At 44.1% G+C, this 25,278-nt stretch overlaps 1 pseudogene; it reads right to left on the reverse strand.

Annotated features, from left to right (window-relative positions):
• The window catches only part of LOC141134701 (carbohydrate sulfotransferase 8-like), a 78,185-nt pseudogene that overhangs the window by 6,726 nt on the left and 46,181 nt on the right, over positions 1-25,278 (reverse strand).

Here is a 25,278-nt window from a genome sequence, read left to right on the forward strand (position 1 = left end):
AGGCGGGATCGTAATAAATGATCCGCCCCTACCGTCCACGTCACTCACAGTGTTACAAGTAATCAATTCCTTGATTACATAGCCTTTTCCCGTGGCGAAAGCAACAAATTCTTTCCTTTTCTTAACATTGTTTTTAACCTGTCTACACGCAGGGCAATGTCCACAAGCATAGAAACCATTAAGGAAGCCAAGCATCCTATTCGCAGGGTAAATCGGGGGATCAATGACCCCAGGAGCCAACTTATCCCTGAGAGAAGGTGCTCTTTTATAAATAAACAATGGGCGGTCTGGAAGGACCTCCCCCCACCCGGAAACGATAACATTTGGATTATGGGAGGTATGACAGCTGTTAACCATATATTATGTAATCAGGGGGCTATTGGAGGCGTTTACTTACCTGTGCCCTATTAGATCTTTTTTTTTTGTTTAAGCCCTTAGTCCCCACCACTAATAAGGTATGTCCATCTATCTGGGTTTCGATTGGAGGATGGGCGGGGTTTATCTCCCTGATGAATTATTTGATGAACCAGTACTAAATATAAGAGCTGACGCATGGGCCCCTAATCCGATTCGCTGAGGAAGTCCATACAGATGATACGCGTGCGAGGGGCTCCGTGACGTCAGTACAGCCACCCATCTGGTTTTACTTTTATATGCTTTATACTCCTGCACTGGGAATCAGTGCTATCCTGGTGAGTAATATTCTTTTATTCAATAAAATTTATGTTTATCGTATGGAGAGCACTATGTCCTGTTATTTTGTTTTAACATGATATATACCTGCCGATGAGATTGACTCTTGGACACTGCAAGTGGACTTTCATCTTTATAATAACCCTGTGGAAGGGAATGCACAAGTAACCTTTCTGTTAGCGCAGAAGGACCACTCGATAAGGTGAGCGGCCTAGACTCCTGGTGGTGGAACACAGTGGTGTTGATACACGAATGCTAAGTTTATCCTATCACTGCACCCTTTTTACCATCTTAAGAATTTCTTTTCTGCAAGTGGGCAGTCTTCCATCTCCTCGGATTAGGACATAATTTGGGACTTTGCCTCATATGTTTTTATATTTTATGTGTTTATGGTCTACATGTTTTATTAAGCGCTGCACTGCTATATTTTGTGAGTTACTTTTAAGGTTTTATATTGGCCTTCAGTGTCCAGCTGCTTGGTGTTTATTAATTTGGTATTGCACTGTCTGTTTTTTTCCAGTGCTGGAAAATAATGGTGGCCACACAAAAAATTAACTTTGAGCCCAATTTGGACATTTTCACTTAGGGGTGTACTCACTTTTGTTGCCAGCGGTTTAGACATTAATGGCTGTGTGTTGAGTTATTAGGGGACAGCAAAGTTACACCATTAAACAAGCTGTACAGTCACTGCTTTACATTGTAGCAAAGTAGCAAAGTGTCATTTCTTCAGTGTTGTGACATAAAAAGATATAATACAATATTTACAAAAATGTGAGGTGTGTACTCACTTTGTGAGATACTGTGTGTATATCTATATGTATGTATATATATATATATATATATACAGTTATGCTCATACGTTTACATTTACATACCCTGGCATAATTTATGATTTCTTGGCCATTTTTCAGAGAATATGAATGATAACACAAAACCTTTTCTTTCATTCATGATTCGTGTTTGACTGAAGCCATTTATTATCAATCAAATGTGTTTACTCTTTTTATATCATAATCACAACAGCAACTACCCAAATGGCCCTGATCAAAAGTGTACATACCCCAGTTCTTAATACTGTGTATTGCCCCCTTTAACATCAATGACGGCTTGACGTCTTTTGTGGTATATGTGGATGAGGCTCTTTATCTTCTCAGATGGTAAAGCTGTCCATTCCTTTTGGCAAAAAGCCTCCAGTTCCTGTAAATTGGGCTGTCTTGCATGAACTGCACGTTTGAGATCTCCTCAGAGTGGCTCAATTATATTGAGGTCAGGAGACTGAGATGGCCACTCCAGAACCTTAACTTTATTCTGCTTTGATCCAATGACAGGTCGACTTGGCCTTGTGTTTTGGATCATTGTCATGTTGGAATGTCCAAGTACGTCCCATGCGCAGCTTCCTGGCTGATGAATGCAAATGTTCCTCAAGTATTTTTTGATAACATACTGCATTCATCTTGCCATCAATTTTGACCAATTTTCCTGTGCCTTTGTAGCTCACACATCCCCAAAATATCAGAGCTCCACCTCTGTGTTTCACAGTAGGAATGGTGTAGCTTTCATCATAGGCCTTGTTGACGCCTCTCCAAATGAAGTGTTTATAGTTGTGGCCAAAAAGCTCAATTTTGGTCTCATAACTCCAAATGACTTTGTGCCAGAAGGTTTGAGGCTTGTCTCTGTGCTGTTTGATGTATTGTAAGCGGGATACTTTGTGGCATTTACGTAGTAATGGATTTCTTCTGGTGACTCGACCATGCAGCCCATCTTTTTTCAAGTGCCTCGTTATTGTTCATCTTGAAACAGCCAAACCACATGTTTTCAGAGAGTCCTGTATTTCACCTGAAGTTATTTGTGGGTTTTTCTTTGCATTCCGAACAATTTTCCTGGCAGTTGTGGCTGAAATTTTAATTGGTCTACCTGACCGTGGTTTGATTTCAACAGAACCCCTCATTTTTCACTTCTTGATTAGAGTTTGAACACTGCTGATTGGCATTCTCAATTCCTTGGATATCTTTTTATATCCCTTTCCTGTACAGTTCAACTACCTTTTCCCGCAGATCCTTTGACAATTCCTTTGCTTTTCCCATGACTCAGAATCCATAAATGTCAGTGCAGCACTGGATGAAATATACAAGGGTCTGTCAGGAGTCCAGAAACTCATTGACCTTTTATACACACACACACTAATTACAAGCAAACAGATCACAGGTGAGGATGGTTACCTTTAACCTCCCTGGCGGTATTCCCAGGGTGGAATTTCAGAACCAAAAGCGGTAACCCCGAGCCAGACTCGGGATCGCAACACAGGCTCCAGGAAGAGCTTACTTACCTTGTCCCCTGGATCCAGCGATGTCTCCCCGCAGTGTGAGCGGCTCATCCTCCACTCGATTCATCACGGAGCCGAGCTTTGTTCCCTGCGAGCGTTGCGACGCACAGGGACGGAGAACGGTGCCAAATTCAAAAAGTGAAACACACAATACATACAGTATACTGTAATCTTACAGATTACATTACTGTATGAAATTATTTCACATTCCTTTTGTCCCTAGTGGTTTCTCCAGTGTCCTGCATGCAGTTTTATATTATAAAAACTGTTCTTTCTGCCTGGAAACTGGAGATTGTCCATAGCAACCAAAACCGTTCCTTTACATCAAAAGTGGTTTTAAACCAGCTAGAAAACAGCAATAATAAATTAGAATCACTCGCAGAATTGAGTGATAGTGATTTGGGGGGAGATCCATCATCAAACACTGAAAAATAATGACAGCGACAATTCTGCAACTGAGCAAATTTCAGTGTTTTTGATTTGATTACATTATTGAATAATTTTTATTATTATTATATTATTATTTGATATAATTATTTATAGTTATTTATTATATTATAATTTATGATTTCGTGTTTCAAACTTTATCATACCCGGCATGTCTACTAGACTCTGGTTTGGACAGCTTTAAGTGCGTTATTCCTAAGAATTACAGGCCTACAATATAAAACGCCAAATTTCCATGCAAAATAATTGTACCGCTTTGAGCATCAAAAATCTGAAATAATCATACCGCCAGGGAGGTTGATAGCCATTAAAACCCCTTTGCGTCAACTTGTGTGCATGTTATCAGGCCAAAATCACCAGGGTATGTAATCTTTTGATCAGTTGATTGATAATAAATGGCTTCAGCCAAACACTAACCATGAGTGAAAGAAAAGTTTTTGTGTTATCATTCATATTGTCTGGAAAATGGCCAAGAAATCATAAATTCTGCAAGAGTATGTAAACTTGTGAGCACAACTGTATATATTACTCATACATACAAACATATACAAGCACACGCACGCATGCTTGAACTTTGGGATGCACACTCTAATACAATAGGCTGTACACACCTATGGGGGGGTCACCTAAAACCTTGCTTTTCCATTGTCAGTGTGGGTGCCAAACCATACAACAGGTTACTGGGATTAAATGACTCAAGGGTTTGCCTCTGCATTACATTCCTCCTGGTGCCATTTTCAGTATGTGCCCCACTCCCTATGACAGGTTGTGGGATTAAAGTGTATTACCACTTTTGCAGCCAAATTGGGAAAACAACTACCGTATTTATCGGCGTATAACACGCGCCGCCGTATAACACGCACCCCAAGTTTAGGAGGGAATTTTAAGGAAAAAAACTTTTAGGAGGGAAGTTTAAGGAAAAAAAACTTACATTAAAATGCCCATCAATGCAGCCTCATCTGTCCATCTGCAGCCTTTTCAGTGTCAGTGCAGCCTTGCCCCAGTGCAGTCTTGTCAGTGCAGCCTTGTCAGTGCAGCCTTGTCAGTGCAGCTTTGTCAGTGCAGCCTTGTCAGTGCAGCTTTGCCCCAGTGCAGGTGCAGCCTTGTCAGTGCAGCTTTGCCCCAGTGCAGGTGCAGCCTTGCCCCAGTGCAGCTTTGTTAGTGCAGGTTTGCCCCAGTCCGGGCATGTCAGTGCAGCTTTGTGCACTCGGTGTAGATTCAAATATGGCGCCGAGACTGCAGGGAGCCGAGATACACATACCCGAGTGTTCTCGGCTTTTTTCGGCGCCGCTCACAGTCACGCCCAGTCCCACCCTATGATGGACATAACACAGGTCCAGGGGCGGGACTGGGTGTGACGGCGGCGCCGAAAAAAGCCGAGAACACTCGGGTATGTGTATCTCGGCTCCCTGCAGTCTCGGCGCCATATTTGATTCTACCCAGGGCTGTGTATGTCGGCGGCGACCGCGGCAATTGCCGCGATCGCTCCGATGACACAGAAATCGGCGGGGATCGGCCTATAACACGCATTTTCAGGGGAAAAAAGTGCCTGTTATATGCCGATAAATCGGTACTTTATATTTGTTACATGTTCCCATTCACTCTAGCATAACCATTCAAGTGGGAATGGCCATAGATGGATTTAAATTTGGCCAGTCATTGCTGACACCGGGAGAAGAGACGGAGAGCGCGGAAGAAGACCCCCGAAGTCAGAAGAAGACCCCTGGAGCTGCCTAATAAATTACTTTAAAAACCCGTGTAGTGTGTTTTTTTATTGACACTTTTCTCCCCCAGGTGAATGGGTAGGGGTACCATGTACCCCATACTCATTCACTTAGGGTGGGGGGTCGGGATCTGGGGGCCCCCTTATTAAAGGGGGCTCCCGGATTCTGATAAGCCCCCGCCCGCAGACCCCGACAACCAATGGCCAAGGTTGTTGGGAAAAGGCCCTTGTCCTCATCAACATGGGGACAAGGTGCTGTGGGGGGGCCCACAGCGTGCCCCCCTTCCCCAAAGTACCCATCCCCCATGTTGAGGGCATGCGGCCTGATACGGGTCAGGAGGCGCTCGCTCGTCCCCACCCCCTTTCCTGACCGGCCGGGCTGCGTGTTCGGATAAGGGTCTGGTATGGGTTTTGGGACCGAAGGGCCTGGTATGCTCTTGGAGGGGAACCCATGCCGGTTTTTTATTTAAAATTTGGTGTGGAGTTCTCCCTCAAGATTCATACCACAGTGCCTGGTATTGGCGGGGATCCAAGTTGGATCCCCGTGCTTGTCGCTCATTGGGAAAGGAAAAAACATTTTTTCCTTTCCCGATGAGCGAGCCAGCTCAGCGCTGCTATCTGCAGCTGACACAGCGCAGTGCGATTACCTGCGGTTATGTGCAGATAACTGCACTAAATCGCTCCTGGATTCCTGGATCCTGAATTCTATATTTTCTATCCGCACCAAACCACATGTAATCAAAACGCAGTGTGTGAATGGGGCCATAGGAAAGCATTGTGTGCGTTTAGCTGTGGTAGAAAACGCAGCTAAAAGCACAATTCTATCCGTCCGTGTGAAAGGATAAGGCCCCTTTCACACTGGCGCGTTTTTCAGGCGAAAAAGGCCTCCATTCACTCCAGTGTAAATCGGGCTTTCACACTAGCAGGACAGTAAGGCTCCTTTCACACTGGGGCGGTGGGGGCATCTGCAGTAAAGCGGCACTATTTTTAGCGACGCTTTACTGTCATTTTAGGGGCATTATTCGGCTGCTTGCGGGGCGGTTTTAACCCCCCTGCTAGCGGCCGAAAAGGGGTTAAATACACCCACAAAACGCTGCTGGAGCGGCATGTTGCCGGCAGTATCACAGCGCTGCCCCATTGATTTCAATGGGGAGGACCGGTGAGTTCACCGCTCCAAAGAAGCTGCTGGCAGGACTTTTTGTGACGCCCTGCCAGCGCACCGCTCCAGTGTGAAAGCCCTCACTGGAGTGAATGGAGCGGCTTCTTTAGGGCATTTTTCAGATGCTATTTTTAGCGCTGTAGCGCCTAAAAACACTCCAGTGTGAAAGGGGCCTAAAAAAAAAGGCCTGCTAGCAGCACCTTTGGAGCGGTGTATAAACCACTCCTGCCCATTGAAATCAACGCTGCGGTGGCGTTTTGCGGGCGGATTTATATAAACCCCTTAAAACCGGGGGGGGGGGGGGGGTTAAAACTGCTAGCGGCCGAATACCGCTGACGCCCGCACCGTCCCAGTGTGAAAGGGGTCCGCCTCGGACCTGCGGACCTGAACGGACACTTCATAGACCTCTAACATCCGACCCACTCCAATACGAAAAAGTGTAACGGAGGAAACACCTATTTTTCCATCCGTCTGTGGATCGGATCGGGTGATGACGGACTGTACGGTCCGTCATCATCCGATCCCCCATAGAGGAGAACGGCACTCTGACAGGTCCGCCCCTGCACAGTGTGCAGAGATAGACCTGTCATCTGCCTGCTCAGTGGGGATCCACGGAGCAATCCCCTGCTGAGCAGAGCGGGCTCCGTACATGGACACGTCCATGTGAAAGAACCCTAAGGCCAACGCCCTTTGTACAAAAATCCACGGGAAAGTTTGTACAAAGTCCCATCATGTGTATGAGGCTTAAACACCAGAAATTCAACTTTTCATATCTTTAAAGGTCACCATACACTGGCCAATCAGTTAGATCTTCCATAAATTAGATTCAGTGCAAGAGCCTGTTTGGTTTTCTAGAATTAGAAGTAATTCTTACAGTGCATCTTCCTATTACCGCTTTAGCCTAATGCTCTCTTTCCACTTTTTCAACCCCAAAGTTGCGTGATTTCCACTGTGCTTTTTTCGGCTTGTTTTCCACTATTGCAACTTGTCATGCCACTAGGGACTGAAAAGTTGCATCACAAGTTCCACCCCATGATTTACAATGAGTACCGACTTCAAGTCGCAGCAGCTTCAAAGTAGTCCCTGCACTACTTTGGTCCCACTCTGATGCGACTTGAGGTCCATAGACCTCAAAAATACACAGGCATTGCTTCAAGTTTCGGCAAAATGTTGCCGGAAACTCGCGGCAAAAAACACGAAACTTTGTCAGAAAGAATACAGGCACCTAGTAAAATAATGAAATTGCCTTTAAAAATGTGTGTCCACAAGTCTCTTAACTGAAGATTAAAATGAAATGTTTAACAGACCTGTAAATTGGATAGAGTGGAAACATTCAGGTAATTTAAAGCTTACTGTATCTAATCTCAAAAACAAAAGTATCATATATTTGATCTTACCAGTATTTAGATGTGGTAGCTTTTCCCATCATTTCACCTGATAATCCTGTGTGTAACATACTTCCTGTTATAGGATGTCTACACTCTCTCTACCACTGTATCTCTGGAAGCTAATAGAGTCTTATGGGGTGAAAATGTAGCCATCATCTTGAAAATATACCAAAATGAACATCCTCCAACATCATAAAGGGACTATTATAGGCTACCTTAGAATATGCAAGCATGCTGTGACACATATCCCACACGTTCCCACCAGGGGCGTATCATGAAAAGAATGGGCCCCTGTGCAAGATCAAAAGTGGACCCCCAGTACAAACAAATAAATGTAAAAAAGTGGGCGTGGCTTAAATTGCGCTAAGCATTGGGTGTGGCTTAAAGGGGGTGTGGTTAAATAGATTCTGAGTGCAGAATGTGGTAATGTTAAATAGGGAATGTACAGTGCGGAGTGTATGGTGGCAGGTAATACAGTTGTGCTCATAAGTTTACATACCCTGGCAGAATTTATGATTTCTTGGCCATTTTTCAGAGAATATGAATGATAACACAAAAACTCTTCTTTCACTCGTGGTTAGTGTTTGGCTGAAGCCATTTATTATCAATCAACTGTGTTTACTCTTTTTAAATCACAATCACAACAGAAACTACCCAAATTACCCTGATCAAAAGTTTACATACCCCAGTTCTTAATACTGTGTATTGCCCCCTTTAACATCATTGACAGCTTGAAGTCTTTTGTGGTATTTATGGATGAGGCTCTTTACATTCTCAGATGTTAAAGCTGCCCATTCCTCTTGGGAAAAAGTATTCACTTCCTGTAAACTCTTGAGCTGTCTTGCATGAACTGCACGTTTGAGATCTCCCCTGAGAGACTGAGATGGCCACTCCAGAACCTTCACTTTATCCTGCTGTAGCCAATGACAGGTCAACTTGGTCCACTTGGCCTTCTGTTTTGGATCATTGTCATGTTGGAATGTCCAAGAATGTCCCATGCGCAGCTTCCTGGCTGATGAATGCAAATGTTCCTCCAGTATTTTTTGATGACATACTGCATTCATCTTGCCATTAATTTTGACCAAATTTCCTGTGCCTTTGTAGCTCATACATCTCCAAAACATCAGCGATCCACCTCCGTGTTTCACAGTAGGAATAGTGTACCTTTCATCATAGGCCTAGTTGACTCCTCTAGAAAGTTAGCATTTATAGTTGTGGCCAAGAAGCTCAATTTTGGTTTCACTTCAAATGACTTTGAGGTTTGAGGTTCGTCTCTGTGCTGTTTGGTGTATTGTAAGCGTATTGTAAGCGGGATACTTTGTGGCATTTGCATAGTAATGGATTTCTTCTGGCGACTCGACCATACAGCCCATCTTTCTTCAAGTGCCTCCTGATTGTGCATTTTGAAACAGCCACACCACATGTTTTCAGAGAGGCTCATGCTAATGATAGGTACAGACTCCATGCTGACCGCAGATGCTTGCCTGTGCCTTCCTACCAGGTTGGGGACAGGGTCTGACTGTCATCTCGCAACCTCCGACTTTGTGTTCCCTCTCTGAAGTTCGCACCTTGGGCCTTTCCGTATTCTTCACAGGATTAATCTAGTGGCTTAGGCATTAGACCTTCCTTCTTATATGCGTATTTCAAATGTATTTCATGTCTCCTTATTAAAACCTTTGGTCTGCAACTGCTTTACCACCTCAGTGCCTCGTCCTCACCCTGTACAGGTTGAGAACCATGAGGAGTATGAAGTACAAACCATTGTTTACTCCCGTAAATTCTGTGGGCGCATACAGTACCTGGTGCATTGGAAAGGGTATGGTCCGGAGGAACGCTCTTGGGTCTCATCATCGGATGTACATGCCCCTGTCTTCCTCCGTGATTTCCATAGACGTTTTCCCCTCAAGCCTGGTGGTCCGCCGAAAGGGGGGGTCATTGAGGAGGGATATTGTCAGGGCTGGACTCAGCCCTTCCTTCTCAAAGCTGGCCGCTCAGCTGTCGGCTAATTGCCAGCTCTTATCTCTCCACAGTGACTCACCTGTTGATGATATCCTGCTCGTCAGTCCTGCCTACTTAAGCCGTCCAGTCCAGATGATCTCTGCCTTCACCTTGGTCACATCTCTAGAGACGCTCATCTCTGGCTCCCTGACATTTTGACATGTCTGACTATCAGTTCCGGTTACTGAACTCTGGCAATGTTTTGACTACCTTTACTCTGTTTACCTTTTTTAATTATTATTAAACAAGTGTGATTTGGTTTCTGACAATCTCGAACAATTTTTCTGGCAGTTGTGGCTGAAATTTTAGTTGGTCTACCTGACCATGGTTTGGTTTCAACAGAACCCTTCAGTTTCCTCTTCTTGATTGGAGTTTGAACACTGCTGATTGGTATTCTCAATTCCTTGGATATCTTTTTATATCTCTTTCCTGTTTTACACAGTTCAACTACCTTTTCACACAGATCTTTTGACAATTCTTTTGCTTTCCCCATGTCTCAGAATCCAGAAACATTAGTGCAGTACTGGATGAAAGATGCAAGGGTCTGTCAAGAGTCCAGAAACTCATTGACCTTTTATACACACACTAATTACAAGCAAACAGATCACAGGTGAGGATGGTTACCTTTAAAAGCCATTCAAACCCCTTTGTGACAAATTGTGTGCATGTTATCAGGCCAAAATCACCAGGGTATGTAAACTTTTAAACAGGGTCAATTGGGTAGTTTCTGCTGCCATTATGATTTAAAAAGAGTAAACACAATTGATTGATAATAAATGGCTTCAGCCAAACACTAACCATGATTGAAAGAAAAGTTTTTGTGTTATCATTCATATTCTCTGAAAAATGGCCAAGAAATCATAAATTCTGCCAGGGTATGTAAACTTATGAGCACAACTGTATGTGCAGAAAAGGGGTGTGGAGGAGAGGAGTGCGGAATGTACAGTGGTGGGTAGTATGTGCAGGAAAGGAGTGTGTAGTGTACGATGGCGGGTAGTATGTGCAGGGAGAGGGATGTGGAGTGTATAGCGGTGGGTGTTATGTGCAGGAGAGGAGTGCAGAGTGCGTAGTGTACGGTGGTCAGTAGTAAGTGCAGGAGAGGAGAGCAGAGTGTATGGCGGTGGGTAGAATGTGCAGGTGAGGAGTGTAGGGCAGTGGGTAGTATGTGCAGGATGGTGTCAGTAGGGCAGTGGACTGCGTCAGTAGTTCTTTATTATTATTATTATTATTATTATTATTAATAATATTTTTTTTTTTTTGCAATTTAATCTTTTTGAATTTTTTTTATTTTTTCAAAATGCTTTTTGGGGGCCAGTGAATGGTGTCAGTAGAGCAGTGGACTATGTCAGTAGAGCAATGCACAGTTTCATAACAGAAGGACATGAGGGGCCGGAGGAGAAGACAGAGGGGTTGGAGGAGGACACAGGAGGACACAGAGGGGCTGAAGGAGGACACAGGGGCACAGCTGGGGGTGATCGGTGCAATGGTAGGGGGCAGTTACAGCGGGGCCATGTGTTAGAAATCATTGGGGTCCCCTACTGCCTTCCTGATGGGGACCCCAACCCCACTCCTGACCCCACATACCTGGCTAAAAGAATGCAGCTTTGTCTTCAAGGGGAACAAAAGGGAGCACTGGTGCTCAGTCAGGGAAGATGGGGGTTCCTGATGCTTAGTGGGGAGAGATTGGGGGTCTTGGTGCTTAGTGGGGTGATGGGGATCCTGGTGCATAGTGGGGAGAGATGGGGGTCCTGGTGCTCAGTGAGAGGAGATGGGGTATCCTGGTGCTTAGTAGGGGGGATGGGGGTCCTGGTGCTTAGTAGAGGGAATGGGGGTCCTGGTGCTTAGTGGGGAGAGATGGGGGTCTTGGTGCTAAGTGGGGGAGATGGGGGTCCTGGTACTAAGTTGGGAGAGATGGGAGTATTGGTGCTTAGAGGGGGGAGATGGGGGTCCTGGTGCTTAGTGGGGAGGGATGGGGGGCCCTGGTGCATAGTGGGGAGAGATGGGGGTTCTTGGTGCTTAGTGGGGAAAGATGGAGAGGTCTTGTTGCTCAGTGAGAGGAGATGGGATGTCCTGGTGCTTAGTAGGGGGATGGGGGTCCTGGTGCTTAGTGGGGAGAGATGGGGGTCTTGGTTCTAAGTGGGGGAGATGGGGCCCTGGTACTTAGTGGGGAGAGATTGGGGTATTGGTGCTTAGAGGGGGAGATAGGGGGTCCTGGTGCTTAGTGGGGAGGGATGTGGAGCCCTGGTGCATAGTGGGGAGAGATGGGGGTCCTGGGGCTTAGTGGGGGGAGATGGGGATTCTTAGTGCTTAGTGGGAGGAGATGAGGGTCCTGGTGCTTACTGGAGAGAGATAGGGGTCCTGGTGCTTAGTGGGGAGAGACGGGTGACTCTGGTGCATAGTGGGGAGAGATGGGGGGGCCTGAGGGTTAGTAGGAGGAGATAGGGGTCTCGGTTATTAGTAGGGGTGCTTAGTGGGGAAAGATGGAGCGGTCTTGATGCTCAGTGAGAGGAGATGGGATGTCCTGGTGCTTAGTAGTGGGATGGGGGTCCTGGTGCTTAGTGGGGAGAGATGGGGGTCTTGGTGCTAAGTGGGGGAGATGGGGGTTCTTGAGCTTAGTGGGGAGAGATTGGGATTCTTAGTGCTTAGTGGGAGGAGATGGGGGGTCCTGGTGCTTAGTGGGGAGAGATGAGGAATCTTGGTACTTAGTGAGGAGAGATGGGGGGTCCTGGGGCTTAGTAGGCGGTGATGGGGATCACGGTTATTAGTAGGGGGAGTTGGGGGTACCTGGTGCTTAGTGGGGAGAGATGGAGGGTTCTTGGTGCTCAATGGGGGGAGATAGGGGTCCTGGTGCTTAGTAGGGGGAGATGGGGGTCCTGGAGCTTAGTGGGGAGATATTCAGATTCTTAGTGCTTAGTGGGAGGAGATGGGGGGTCCTGGTGCTTAGTGGGGATAGATGGGGGGTTTTGGTGCTTAGTGGGGAGAGATAGGGGTTCCTGGTGCTTAGTGGGGAGAGATAGGTTTCTTGGTGCTTAGGGGGGATATGGGGGGTTCTGGTGCTTAGTGGGGGAGATGGGGAGTCCTGGTGCTTAGTATGGAGAGATGGGGTCCTGGTGCTTAGTGGGGAGAGATTGGGGTGTTGGTGCTTAGTGGGAGGAGTTGGGGATACTGGTGCTTAGTGGGGAGAGATGGAGGGGTCTTGGTGCTCAGTAGGGGGAGATTGGGGTCCTGGTGCTTAGTGGGGGAGATGGAGGTCTTGGTGCTTAGTTTGAGGTGATGGGGTCCTGGTGTTTAGAGGGGAGAGATGGGGGTCCTGGTGCTTAGTGGGGGAAGATGGGGGGTCCTGGTGCTAATTGGGGAGAGATGGATTGGTCTTGGTGCTCAGTGGGGGGAGATAGGGTCCTGGTTCTTAGTGGGGGGTGATGGGGATCCTGGCACTTAGTAGGGAGAGATAGGGTTCTTGGTGCTTAGGGGTGATATTTAGGGTTCTGGTGTTTAGTGGGGAGAGATGGGAGGTCTTGGTGCTTAGTGGGGGAGATGGAGGTCTTGGTGATTAGTGGGGAGAGATGGAGGGTCCTGGTGCTTAGTGGGGGAAATGGGGGGTCTTGGAGCTAAGTGGGGAGAGATGGGAGTATTGGTGCTTAGTGGGGGGAGATGGGGCTGCCTGGTTCTTAGTGGGGATCCTGGTGCTTATTAGGGGGAGATGGGTGTCTTGGTGCTTAGGAGGGGAGATAGGGGTCCTGGTGCTTAGCAGGGAGAGATGGGTGCTCTTGATGCTTAGTGGGGCAGATTGGGGGGCACTGCTAGTCAGTGGAGGAGGGCACTGGTGCTCCTTAGCTGGTTGCTTGATCCATATGGAATCCTGTGTAGAAAAATCATCCCCCTCTCACTTTTCTTTTCGGCTTATTTTTCCAGTGCAGCGATAACAGCCATAGGCATGCACACAGGGTGTGCTGGGTGTGCCTGGGCACACGCTGATCACGTTGTGCAAAGCACTTTTTTCAGCTGGAACATACCAAAACAGAGTTCCTCCATCTCCAGCGCTAGCCTCTTGCCCACCACTTGCTGCTTTCATTTGCACACACATAAGCCCCGCTTCTGTGTGTACATGTGACTGGCTCCTCTCCCAGTGGTGCACTCTGCACTATCCCTATGAGAGCAGAGGAGGGGAGGGGATGTGCACAGCTCTAGTGTCTCAGTGACAGCTCCTCCTAAATCAATAACAGCAAAGAGCTACTCTACCAGGTCCTGGAAATATGGGAACTTTTGGTGAGGGAACCTTCCACAATAATTATTATTATTATTATTATAATACAGGATTTATATAGCGCCAACAGTTTGCACAGTGCTTTACAACATGAGGGCAGACAGTACACTTACAATACAAATCAATACAGGAGGGATCAGAGGGCCCTGCTCCTTAGAGCTTAATCTAGAAGGGAGGGTCAAGTGGAAACAAATAGTAATAACAGGGGGGTGAGCTGATGGAGAAAATGAAAAAACAGTTGTTCTTAGGTGTGGGTAGGGTAGGCTTCTATGAAGAGAAGGATTTCCAGGGATCGTCTAAAAGCTAATAGAGTAGGAGATAAGCGCACAGATTGGGGTAGGGCATTCCATAATATTGGAGAGGCTTTGGAAAAGTCCCGGAGGCGAGCATGGGAGGATGTCAGGGAAGAAACCAGAATCAACCCTGTCAGTTTCGCCGTTTCCCTGCGCACATGAGCAGTGGAACGGTGCTTCGCCGCATGCGTGTTCACAGCTCGGCTGCACGGCGCGTGAGCATGCGCACTAGTGCACGTTATGCGTGCGCTAGTGCGCATGCATTAGCGCTAGTGCGCTAGTGCATGCGCACGCATAACGTGAATCCCCTGCTGGCCTATAAATGCTGCCTGACTTTTCAAACAAATTGCTGGTTTATCTCTCAGCTTCCCTGTGATCTTGTTCCTGTTTCCTGCTGATCGATTGCCTGTTGTGACCCGGATTGCCTTGACCTACTCTGATTCTCCCCTGGACCTGACTTCTGGCTTGTTTAACGGACTCTGTTTACCTTTGGTGTTTGACCCTCAGCCTGTACCCGTATTTGTCTTCAGTCTCCTATGCTGTGTGTTTGACGCTCGGCCTGCTCTTGGATTTCCTCTAGATTTGTATCCTGGCTCCCGGCCTGTTGGTATTTGGTTTACACGCCTACTTCATCATTGTATATTGATTGATGCTACTTTGTGCCCTGTGGCCACTGACAATCAAATTTAATGTATTATTATTGTATATACATTAATTCATTTTATCTATACTTTTTAATTTTTTGATGCTAATAAATACTTTGAATTTAATATATGTTCAGCTTGTGTCTGTATACCTCTTGAGCCTAAAAAGTCCCACCTATCTTTTTCGGGAAGTTTTCTTCCTATCCATGTACTAGGGATGTGGCCTACAAGCAGTTTCCTTCAAACCTTTTTTTTCTCTATTGCACCCTTTACATAGCTCACTCCTGAGCCCTGAATCCTATACATAGCACACTCCTGAGCTCTGTATCCTGTACATAGACCACTCCTGAGCCTTGCATCTTGTATATAAAACACTCTTGAGCCATGTACCCTGTACTTAGCGCTCTCCTTAACTCTGCAACCTGAACAGAGTGTACTCCTGAGCCCTGTGTCCTGTACATAACACACTCCTGAGCCCTGCACCCTGTACATAGCGCATGTCTTAACTCTGCACCCTGTACATAGCACACTGCTTAAAGTGATTGTAAAGGGAGAGACGTTTTTCATGGGGGCACCCATGCGGGCGCGTTCCCGAGTCCCACTGCTGCATCCATTGACACAGACAGCAGGACTCGGCCCCGCCCCCCTGTCACTGGATTTGATTGACAGCAGCGGGACCCAGATTCAGGAACACCATGTTACTTTTGCCTAAAGCTCTGGCTGCCACAGAAACCCCTGACATTATTGATTGCTATAAGTTCATAATGCACCGACAGAAATATTGGCGGTCCCCCACTCAAGGTAAACATTGGATAAAAATAAAACAAACAACTTTAGGACTTGAACCCTGGGAGTTTTGGGAGAAATCCTCTCTACTGATTAACCACTTGACTACAAGGCCAATTCTGACATTTCTCTCCTACATGTAAAAATCATCATTTTTTTGCTAGAAAATTACACAGAACCCCCAAACATTACATATGTTTTTTAGCAGAGACCCTAGAGAATAAAATGGCAGTCATTGCAACTTTTTATCTCGCACTGTATTTGCGCAGCAATTATTTGAACATGTTTTTTTTGGAAAAAAAAACAGTTTCATGCATAAAAAAAAAACAGTAAAATGAGCCCAATTTTTTTGCATAATGTGGTAGATGATGTTACGTTGAGTACATAGATACCTAACATGTCACACGTGGAATGGCGCCAAACTTCAGTACTTAAAAATCCCCATAGGCGAAGCTTTAAACATTTTTACAGGTTACATGTTTTGAGTTACAGAGGAGATCTAGTGCTAGAATTATTGCTGTTGCTCTAACAATTGTGCCGATTCCTCATATGTGTGGTTTGAACATCATTTTTAGATATGTGGGTGCGCCCCTGTCCCCGAGCACACGGGGACAGGGGCACTTTACATTTTTTTTCATCTTTTTTTATTGTTCATTTTAATTTTATTTTTCGAGTTTGATGCTTTCTTTTTACATTTTTTTAAATCCTTTTTATTCCTATTACAAGGGATGTAAAAATCCCATGTAATAGGATTAGTGCGTGACAGGTCCTCTTTACAGTGAGATCTGGAGTCAATAAGTCCCCAAATATAACCTCTAGGCTAGGAAGCCTGAAAGGAAAAAAAAAAGATCCTGGCTTCCAAGCCGAGGCAGCAGCATTTTTTCCAATTGCAGAGGCCGCACGTGACGTCATAACATTGCACCTGGCCTCCAAATGATCATAGAGACTCCGGGGATCATCTGGCCCGCCGGAAAGGGGCCGATGGCAGGGGCGAGCCAGGAAAAGCACCATAGGGCAGCAGGAGGGGGGGGGTCCCCACCCGCCCCGTATAAGAATAATCAAGCAGCTGAACAGCCGCTGTGATTGTTCTTATGGTGAAGGGAATTTACATACTTCACTAAAATCAGAGCTACTGTCCTGTTTCCTGAAGTTTGACGTATTCTAAGAGGTCCTTCACATCTATAAAGACACAGCAAAAGGAACAGAACAGATACAACCCAAGTCCAGATATCAATGTCTACATCAGTTTGTAAAATGAATGTAAGCAATGTTGCCCTTTGAGCCAATGTCCTTTTTCTTTTTTTTTGAATGATGAAGGAGAAATAATGTAGGGGCTCTCATTCTGAAATAGTTTTTAAGCATTTGAACTGATTAAAAACATGTATTTAATTTATAATTAGCCAGTACTACTTACAAATGAAACTGGAGACTTCGGTCCATTGAATGTGTAGAATAAGGACACATGAAACAGAGAAGACGGCACATAGAAATAAATTTTTAGGAGTCACTTTTCTCATGTTAGGTTGGTGCACAGGTATTAGTATTAGTCAAATCTTCAGTACAAAAACTCTGGAAATACAAAAAAAAAAAATCAATTATTGAATGTATTTCCCAATAGAAATTCAAAGGATTGTGTGTGGTTATAAACCCAAATGGCAAACTACAGAATTTTTTTCTTTTTTGGATCTTTGATCAACAGAATTTTCACAATTTTCTAGCTATTAGAAAAGAAGAGGTATTTCATAATATTGTGTGTACTTTGCGGAGTGTTTAAGATAACACATTGAAGTGGTCAAGCTGGATAGTTCATTCTGGAAGAGGGATCACAGGATTTATTGGTTTATGGACACTGTTTCTCACATATTTTGATATAGTTGGATAAAGATTGGTCATCACCTATAGATCGGCCTTTGTATGGGGTATTTGCACGAGATGTGTTGTTTATTTATCATATGTACTTTTATGCAATGGAATTCTAATTTATTATATGTACTTTAAATAAATTGAATGCCAATTTGTTATGCCTCATATATTTATTTATTTCTGGTACTTATATATCGCTGTCAATTTACCCAGCGCTTTACATATACATTGTACATTCACATCAGTCCCTACCCTCAAGGAGCTTACACTCTAAGGTCCCTAACTTACATTCATACATACACATACTAGGGACAATTTAGACACGATCAAATTGACCTACCATAGATTGGCCTGTGTGTGGGCAATTCCTTTTTTTTAAATTTCCTATAATGTTTATTTATTTATTTGGGTAATTTTGATCAATTGACACTGTATGGGTTTAGCGCTATTCTTTTTGTATTTTTGTCTTTTAAATTTGGTATCACAAATTTAAGTGTAGGCTGTTTTACCCGTTTATTGTAATATCAAGCCCAAGTGCAGATGTTTCTTATTACATATTTCAAAAATGCTTTAAGCTTATATTTGGAATCTGTTGGAGTCACCCCCAAAACACACAACTGGACGGTGTTCCAGCAGTAATCAGTCTTTTAAGGGTTCATAGGTTTCTCTATGGTGGTTCCATATAGGGGTGTTTTTTAACTTATACTGAAAGCATAGATCGCTAAAACCTCCCAAAGTGCAGAAAGAACATGACTTGGTGCCAATAAGGTATAGACTTAGGCATACAAATTCTCCAAATCTCAATCCAATTGAGCATCTATGGGATGAGGTTGAAAAACAAGTCTGATCCATAGAGGCGCCATGTTGCAATGTACAGGTCTTAAAGTGTTACTAAAGTCAGGACCCTGCATTCGTTATATTTACCATAGTCTCCCACATTACACAGTACATGGAAATGCAATCATTTTACTAAATATAAACTGCTAAATACCTGTTCTCACCAGCAATTACAGCAGTCTTGTGACTTCTGTCAGTGTCTGGTTAAAGCTTTAGGAGGAGTTTTTATTCTCCCCTAATGGTCATATGAAGCTGCAGGACCCCTGGCCCTCTGCCTGGACAGTGCTGATTGGCCCTGTGCTGACCACATGCACTCTCCCAAGGAAAAAAAACCCACGAAATACACAGCAATACACACGAAACTGAGCATGTGCAGCTTGTCCCCTAGCCTCCCCCCTAGAACAAAGGCTTGGTCCCCTAGCCTCTGCTTGGGGACTGTGGAAGAAAGGGAGGATCAGAGAAGACGGGATCAAACAACCTTTTTACACAATGCAGAGGATTAACCCTTTAGGTTCTATAGTGCGTATAACAAGCATGCTTTACTGCATATACAGACTGATTTTACTGTTGTGGGTTTCGTAACACTTTAAAGGACTGACAGTTTGGTGCCAGATACCACAGCATACCATCACAGGTCTAATGGAGTCCATGCCTGGACAGGTAATGGCAGGTGGTCATATTGTTCTGGCTGATTGGTATATACCAGTGGATAAAACTAAGGGCATTCCTCCTAAAGGCACAGGGACACATTAGAAGCCCAGCAAAGCATAATGGCAGCTGAATGCGTCCAATATGCCCCCAGACCAATTCCAGCAGTCAAGCTATACAAAAATGGCAACCACTCCAATTTAAAATTAGCTTTTAGAGTTGCAAAAAAAGTAAAAAAATAAAAATCCCAACACACTTACCAGCTAGCCTGCAAAAAAGTACCCAAAATGGCACTATCTAAAAATTTGCATTAAAAATGAAGAAGTTTTAGTTGCACAACATTTGAAAATATATGTGGAAGCTAAATATCTGCATATAAGAAAAAAATGTAATTCATGTTCTTGCTTACACAGGCTTATGTGAGTGCAGTTTTAGTTTTTGCTAGCATAGGAATATAATTGCTGGTTTCTGTTTCAATAATTTTTATTGAAGATTTAAGTGAAAGATTGAACAGTCATTGTCAAAAATCACATTCTGATTGAATACAATTGAGAGAATTACATAGCAATATTCATTCGTCAATCGTGGTGAAAATAATAGAACTATAATAGGTGTTGAAGGTAAGGTAAAGTGTGTGAATTATTACCCCCATGTACCCCATTTTTGCTCATGCTGTAACATGGGTGATTATGGGATTCTTCATTCCCGTGGTGTAAAGATGTTTGAAACAGTAATCATTTAACAACTTAGAATAGCATTAACAGTTCGTACCAAAGGATGGTAATAATACAGAAGTGTAGATTGTAAAACTTTCAAGTGTAGGAATGTGGTTGGAATAAATCATGACTAGAGTACTCATCGAACTTGAGTATAATTATGAGAGCTATTCGTACTCGTAAGGAACTGTATGTAACGTGTAGTAAAGAGAGTAGTAAGTAAGGTAGTTGGGAAAAAATAATAAAAAGAAGAAAGGGGGGGTGGGTGAGGGGGGTAGGGGGCAGGAAGAGTAGTGGAGGGAGGTAGAGAGCAGTGTTATATATTGAGTGAGTAGAACAGTGCGGATCGAGTATGTGTAAGTAGTATCAGAAAATTATCAGGTAAGTTTTTGTGCGTACCAATTTGACCAGGGGTACCATAGATCGTGGATTTTGGAATAAGTGGGTTTTCCCTTTGAAGTAATTAATTCATATGCGAAGTGCGAGTGAACCAGTGTTATGACTTCTGTCAATGTTGGGGATAAGTTTGTTTTCCATCTTCTAGTTATGAGTAATCTAGTAGCTAGAAGTATGTGTGTGATTACTAGTCTGAAAGGTGGTGGCAGTAATTCAGTGTTCAAGTTCAGTATGGCCAATTGTGGGGTGAGTTTGATGGGAAGGTGACAGATATCTTGTATAATGTATTCCACCTCTTGCCAGAGGGTTTTTAAGACTGGACATGACCATAGAATGTGAGATAAGGTACCTATGTGGTCACATTCTCTCCAACATTTGGATGAGGATTGTGGATGGAATTTGGCCATTCTCTGTGGCGTTAGGTACCATCTTAGGTGTATTTTATGCATTAATTCCCATTGAGAGGTGCAGCTAGTGGATTTATAAATGGATTGTAGGGCCTTTTGCCATTGTTGTTCTGAGAACTGTATCTGTAATTCTTTTTCCCAGTCTGTGTATGGTTTAGATTTTAAGAATACTGTTTTTTCTTGCAGGGTAGAATATATTAGTGAGGTGCCTTTGGTAGGTATGTTATTGGAGAAGTAGTAGTTCCACATTTTGAGTGGTATTTCTCCTTCTAATCGTGGGTGAGCTGAGAGACATTGTTGGATCCTGGCACAACTAAAGAAATCTGTGGAGGGTGCTTGGTATTGTGATTGTAGTTGGGTAAAGGGTTTATGCAGTATCATAGACCTGAGGTCTGTGGTGTGGGCATTTTGGTCTGTTATCCATTTGGGAATAGTCAAATCAGGTGACAGTAATTGTAGGGTTTGGATAGGTATTGGAATGCTTTTGGTTGGCAATTGGGACCATTTCGTGGAGTGTAACATTGTCCAAGCTTTAACCGAAGCTTGTATGGTTGGTGAGTATAAACGAAGATTTGGGCGTTTGGTTGTAGTGCTGAATAACCAGTATTTAAGGTTGGGCCCTGGAGTCATGTTGTTTTCAATGTTTCCCCATAGTGTATTAGTGTGCGTGTTTACCCATTCCTTCATTTGAGATAGTATGGTAGCTAGATAGTAATCTTTGATATCTACGTATTCCAGGCCTCCCGCTAGTTTATGTTTGGTAGTTTTGAGATGACTACATCTAGGTTTCTTGCCTTGCCAAATGTAATGATGTATAATTGATTGTAGAGATTTGATGTATGTATTAGTAAGTGGAATAGGAAGAGTGCGGAATGTGTAGAGCAATCTAGGGAGTATGAGCATTTTAAAGGCAGCTAGCCTACCAGTCCAAGAAAATTCAAATTTTGAAAGTTTGGAGGTTTCTTTAATAAGCATCTGTTTCGTTTCAATGTAGTTGCTGGTAAAAAGATTTTTGGTGCATTTGGTGAGTGTGATTCCTAGATATGATATACCTGTGTCTGCCCATGGATATGTATAGAAGTTACATAGAAGGTTGCTGGTTATGGCATCTAAACCTAGGTCCAGAATATATGACTTATTTTCGTTTACCTTGTAATAAGAAATGGTACAAAATTTTTGCAGTACAGATTGTATCGAAGCCAGGGAGGATATAGGGTTGGTTACCATCATGATGACGTCGTCAGCAAACAGATTGATCTTGTGTTCTAATTTACCAATTTTGAATCCTGTGATGGATTTGTTTAGTCTAATATGTTTGGCCAGGGGTTCCATCATTAAGTTGAAGATGATGGGTGATAAGGGGCAGCCCTGACGAGTGCCATTAGAAATTGGAAATGGTTTAGATAGCATCTCAGAGGTATAGACCTGGGCTGAAGGTTTTGAATATAAAGCCATTATAGCGGAAAGAATGTGACCTTGGAGACCGAATTTAAGGAGTGTAGCATGGAGATAGATCCAAATTGACTCTATCAAACGCCTTCTCTGCATCCAGTGATAGAAGCAGAGAAGGCGTTCGTTCAGATTCCGCATGATGGATTATAATAATGATTCTACGGGTTGCATCAAACGTTTGCCTACCTTTTGTGAACCCGGATTGGTCAGGATGAATTAGTGAGGGCATAATATTCACTAACCTGGTTGCTATGAGTTTGGCATAAATTTTCGTGTCAATGTTTAGTAGCGATATGGGTATAAAGTTTTGCGGTGAGGTGGGGTCCTTGCCTGGCTTCGGCAATGTAATGATTAAGGCATTTAACATTTCCTGTGGGAGAGAAGAGGAGGAGGCAGCGTCATTGCACATTTGAGCCAAAAAAGGGGCTAGAATTGTACGGAATTGATTATAATACTCTCCAGTGAGACCGTCTGGTCCAGGGGATTTGTTGGATGGCAGGGATGTGATGGTATCTAACACTTCCATTGGGGAGAATGGAGCATTTAGTATTGTTAGTTGCTCAGAGGATACTTTGGGGAGATTAATTTCTGTCAAAAAGTTTTCTATATCTTGTGAGCAAGGTTGACTAATAGTGGAGTCATTTTTTAGATTATAGAGTGTTTCATAATAATGACTAAACGCTTCTGCTATGGCTTGGGGGTCTATCAATTTTTGTCCCGTGGAGGGATGGTAGAGGTGAGATATCTTGCTTTTAAAATGATGACCTTTGATTCTGACTGCCATGGCTTTCCCTGCCTTATTCCCGGTGGAGTAGTGGTTAGCCTTAAATCTTTTTTGGGCTTTTTCATATGATTCTAGTAGTATGTTTCTTAATTCTTGTCTAAGAAGTACAAGTTTTTCTCTAAGGGCAGGATCAGGAGTTATTTGGTTTTGGGCTTCTGCTGTTTTAATTTGGGAGGTGATGGTGTCAAGACGCTGTGATCTCCTCCTTTTCTCTCTAGCTCCTATTTGGATAAGAATCCCTCGGATGACCGCTTTATGAGCGTTCCATAAAATAGTGTTGCTCGATGTCGATCCCTGATTCAGATCAAAAAATTCTTCTAAATGTTTACGGATAGTAGCTGAGTGTTCGGTTGATTGAATAATTGAAGCGTTGGCTCTCCATAACTTCGTACGTGAGGAAGTAGGCAAAGATTCAAGGGTTATAGACACTGGTGCGTGGTCAGACCACGTTATCGTATCTAAAGATGATTCAGAAATTTTTGGCAGGGTCCACTTGTCGACAAGGAAGTAGTCGATTCTGGTGTATGAATTGTGTCGATGGGAAAAGAAGGAGTAGTCTCTCTCAGTGGGGTGGTGGCATCTCCATACATCATATAAGTCATTGTTTCGTAGGAACTGTCCCATAGGTGAAGTAAGTCTAGTTTTGCAAGAGGAGGCATCTAGGGAATTGTCCGGAACTATGTTGAAATCACCGCAGATTATGAGGTTTCCTTGGCGAAATTTGGCAATTTTGGGCATCAACTTAGAGAGGAATCTAATTTGTTTAGTGTTCGGCGCATACACCGTTACAATAGTGTATCTAGCATTGTCCAAGGTACAATCTAGGACCAGATATCTGCCATCTTCATCAACTATGCTGTTATGGAGCGTAAAGTTGATTGTGTGTTTGATTGCAATTAGAACTCAGTTTTTCTTAGTGGGGCCTGGAGCATGGTAGATGTTGGGAAAGGATTTGTTATTGCAGTGCGGCATTGCAGATTTTTTAAAGTGTGTTTCTTGCACACAGATGATGTCACATGAAGATTTTTGGGCTGTTCTCCATAAGGAAGCTCTTTTTACCGGATGGTTTAGCCCTTTGGCATTCAGTGAGAGGAATTTGGGCATCTTGGTGGGTGGTGTAGGATAGAATATGTGGTAAGTTTTTACTCACAGTTAGTAGTTAGGTTCTTCTATGTAGAAAGATCAGGTGGTCGAGGTACTCGTGTCCTTTTTCTTCCGTGCGCTCTCAGGAAAGAAGAGATGTTGGGTAAAGGAAACTTTAGGGTGAGGAGAAAATAAAGTGAGTTAGGAAAAAGGGTAAACAAAAACGAACTGACAGCAGTTAAGTAAAACTGGTACTGCTGTGTTGTTGTGGGGTGTAAGTTTGTGGAGCAATTTGCAACGAGCAAGGCATCCGACCGGAGATGTGGTAAAGTGGGTCATGTGCGATCCCACTATTCAGGTATAGGTTAGTGCTTACCGGAGTGACGGTTATCATTGGAGTGCGGAGAGTTTTCTCTGCGGTTTAGTTGAGCTGAGTTAGGTGGGTCTGGAATAATTCCCCATAGGTGGAGTAATTTGAGGCCTTCCTCCACTGTGGAGATGTTATGCTTGGTCCCATTCTTGGTGACTATGATCTTGGTGGGAAAGCCCCATTGATAGGGGATCTTGTGGTTATTGAGTGGTTTGGTAATAGTGTTTAGTTGTCTCCTTAACTGGCGGGTGTGCTGTGAGAGGTCCGCGTACAGTTGTAGATTAGTATACGGGGCAGGTAGCTGGTCCAGGTGTCTTGATTTGAACAGAAGTTGGTCTTTAGCATGAAAAAAGTGAATTCTCATCAGGGTATCGCGTGGGACTTCGGCCGGGAGATGTGGGGGTTTAGGGAGGCGATGGATACGATCGATTATGGTTTCCATGGGGGTGAGATCAGGCAGGAGTGTGGAAATCAATTTTCTGGCATATGCGTTTAAATCATGCGGTAGGATAGATTCAGGGACCCCTCTGATCTTGACATTATTACGGCGGGACCTGTCCTCGAGGTCCGCCATTTTGGCCCTCATCCATTGCTGTTCATCTCATGTATGATCATGGGCGTCTACCAGATCATTGACCGTTTTGGTCATTTCTCCCATCTGTTTCTCAACAATGTGTATTTTCTGCCCCATATGGTTCATTTGTGAGGAGAATCTGGAGAACATATTGGAAATGTCATTGTGAAGGGAGCTCTGAAGGGAGATGAGCATCTCCTTCATTGTGGTGTCTAATACAGGCTGGTTTGTGGTAGGGAAGGCTGCTATGGGGGATGGATGAGCTGGGGCTGTATCAGGCTCAGGGCTCACCTCAGATGTTGCTGATTCTGCATCCAGGCGCATCCGCGCTTTTGCAGGGCTGTTACCGGCCGAGGATGCAGGGGATGATGGTGAGGCATCAGGAGAGTGAAGATGTGGAGTTATTTGCAGTTCATCCTCATCAGGGAGA

This window comes from Aquarana catesbeiana, linkage group LG03, assembly GCF_042186555.1.
Source record: "Aquarana catesbeiana isolate 2022-GZ linkage group LG03, ASM4218655v1, whole genome shotgun sequence".
Lineage (NCBI taxonomy): Eukaryota > Metazoa > Chordata > Amphibia > Anura > Ranidae > Aquarana > Aquarana catesbeiana.